A 3,467-nucleotide genomic window follows, 5' to 3' on the forward strand; every position below is an offset into this window, starting at 1 on the left:
TGATACAAACCCAGATCTACACAAAATACTAGAAGAAAAACTCCAGCCCAAAAAAGTTGGCTATATCATCAAAAACACAGACAATTGTTGGTCTCATAGCAGCACATACCAGAGAAGGGAAAAATGCACAAATTAGCATCATCAATATTGAAAACTAAATTAACAAGAAATACAATCACTGGTCATTTATATCCCTTAATATAAATGAACACAACTCATGTATAAAAAGGCACAGGTTAACTGACTGGATAAAAAACAGCATCCATCCTTCTGCATATAAGAAACACATCCCAACCTCAATGATAGGCATTGTCTCTGAGTTAGGGGTTGGGAAAAATATTCCAATTGAATGGACCTAAGAAACAAGTGGGTGTAGTTATCCTAATATCTACCAAAATAGTCTTCAAACTAAAATCAATCAATAGAGTCAAAGAAGGACATTTCATATCAGTCATATCAAGAGGAAATCTCAATACTGAACATCTATGTTTCAAATACAAAAGCACCCTCATATGTAAAAGAAATACTTCTAAAGCTTAAATCATACATTGACCCCCCACAATAAGAGTGGGAGAATTCAAAACTCCACTCTCACCACTGGACAGGTCAGTCAGACAAAAAAAAAAAATAAACAGAGAAATAAGAGAACTAACAGATGTTATGACTCAAATGACATTAACAGACATGTATGGAATATTCCATCCTGAAAACATAAAACATTCCCACACCAGCTAAGAATTATGAATAATAAAAGGGTTTATTTATTTAAGGGGAAAAATTTATAGATCACCTTCCCAAACAAAACTTCTCTCCTCACAAACAGGAAACAGAGAGCCTAGTCACCAGAACGGGAAGAGAGAAGCAAGAAGAAAGAGAGAGTACCCGTTTCCCACTACTTTTTTTAAAATATAAGAGACCACACACCAGTGGGTTTGTATCATAAAGGCTATTGGCTGAGGAGCAGAAGGAACTCCTGCAGCACCTCCTCCTTTTGATTAAGTAAGAGAGTTCCAAACCCAATACAAAACAATATACACTAGGAACAGATATCAAGTGTAAGATTAGAAGTACAATCAGCATAAACAATATTAAGCAAGAAACATATGCTAAATGTTTTAATAAACATTTTATCCTATAGAGTCTAAGTCTTGTATAAGAAATGGCTTGATTAGACCATAACAGTACAGTAACTATGACTATCTAATCATCAACCCCATCAAAGGCCTGAGAAGGGAGATATATTAATTGAGCAGGCAGGAAGTACAATCAAGTAGCTTCCAAAGCATGCAATATATGAGGCAGATCAATTAGCTACGTAAGCAATCACCCAAGTCTCATTTTTTGCAACACTGAAGCAACCAACTTTGCCTAAGGCCTAGTGTAACTGACAGACTATTTTCAGAAGCAGGAAAATTTTCAAAACCATTTTACCCTGTCTTGGCAAGATTTGATAGTCCAGTTTATCCATTTCTGAATACCATGTACCTTGTCAGTGGTCAAGGTATTGTCAGTTCCTTGCCCAAATTCCAGTTTTGCAAGGAAGAAAACAAGCTCCAAGTGGAAGAGAAAGATAATACAACCTCTCTCCCAGCAAAGAGGTAGAGATTTCTTCATAGATAATAGTGCAAGTAAAGAATCCCACTCCATAGGAGGCCCGTGTGTTAAGAGGAACACCAGGTAAGACACTGCTCACTTCTAAATAATACCCCTCATTTCCCATCCAGCAGTCCCCATAGCAACCCCTGCCCTGGGTTCCATATCCTGGCCCACAACTCCATCAGAAGACATCTGCTCACCTGGAGGTCATGCTAATATTAAGAACCATGGTAAGTAGAAATTCAGACATCACACAAATATCCACAAGCATAGGGCCATTAAAATTCTCCAAACTCCATAAGCAAAGTCAGCACTCAAAACCACAGAGGTGAGATTTATGTGGTAAAAAGATCCATTCTAAGACAATATCATCCCTCTGCAATAAAATTCCTGTAGGAGAAATTCTGGAAGGCAATATAACTAGAATACAATTAAGATTTGTATTCACCCTATCCACATGTGCTTCCTGTAATTTATCCTCAACAATCACCAATTCCTTTTCTGTTTCAGCCTCTAATTGTCTGGGACTATTCAAGTCTTTATCACTACCTAAGGTTTGGTTTAAATGAATTATAAGATTAGGTGTTATCTGAACAACTGGTTGTAGACTAGAAATGTCTCCCTATAATCTTTGAAAGTCATTTAAAAAAAAGGTCTCTCCTAATTTATGCCTTTTGTGATCTAATTTTCTGTAACCTAGGAAATTAACAGAATCTCCTCTTTGAATATTTTCATGAGCAATTTGTAATCCTAATTTAGGCAAGACTTTCTTTACTTCTTCAATCATCTTTCTAAAGTATCTGTATTCGAATTAATAACAAAATGTCATCCATAAAATGGTAGATTATAGACCTAGGAAATTGCTTACATATTTTTTCCAATGGCTGTCTGACAAAGTATTGACACAGGGTTGTGATATTGAGCATTCCCTGTGTGAGGACAGTCCATAGATATCCTCTAGTAGGCTGAAATTATTATAAGTAGGCACTGTGAAGGCAAACTTTTCTCCATTCTTTTCTAGCAAAGGTATAGTGAAGAAACAATCCTTTAAATCAATAATTATGAGGGTCCATCCCTCTGGTAAGAGAGAAGGCAGAGGAATTCCAGACTGTAAATGGCTCATAGGTTGAATAATCTCACTGATAGCCCTTAGATCTGTAACCATTCTCCATTTTCCAGATTTCTTTTTAACACAAATAAAAGAGAATTCCAGTGGCTGGTAGATTCTTCTATATATCAAGCATCTAGTTGCTCTTGTACCAGCTGTTCTATAGCCTGCAACTTTTCCTCAGCTAGAGGCCACTGTTTAACACATATTTATTTCTTACTTAACCATGTTTTTCTTCTTTTCTTTATTTTTATTCAAAATATTTATTTTGTTGTTTTATTATTTAATTAAAAATTTCCACCTTCTCCCATTTCCCTCCAGCTCCTGCCATCCCCCTTCCCCTCCCTCTCCAGTCCAAAGAGCAGTCAGGGTTCTCTGCCCTGTGGGAAGTTCAAGGTCCTCCCCCCTCCATCCAGGTCTAGGAATGTGAGCATCCAAACAGACTAGGCATCCACAAAGTCATTACATACAGTAGGTTCAAAACCCAGTACCATTGTCCTTGGCTTCTCAGTCAGCCCTCTTTGTCAGCCAAAAAGGCAATACTGACCGGAAGATCTTCACCAACCCCACAACAGACAAAGATCTGAATTTCAAAATACATAAAGAACTCAAGAAACTAGATCTTAAAATGCTAATTAACGCAATTAAAAAATGGGGCACTGAACTGAACAGAGAATTCTCGACAGAAGAAGTTCCAATGGCTAAAAGACACTTAAGGTCATGCTCAACCTCCTTAACGATCAGGGAAATGCAAATCAAAACA

The sequence above is a fragment of the Chionomys nivalis genome, chromosome 1 (assembly GCF_950005125.1).
Source record: "Chionomys nivalis chromosome 1, mChiNiv1.1, whole genome shotgun sequence".
NCBI lineage: Eukaryota > Metazoa > Chordata > Mammalia > Rodentia > Cricetidae > Chionomys > Chionomys nivalis.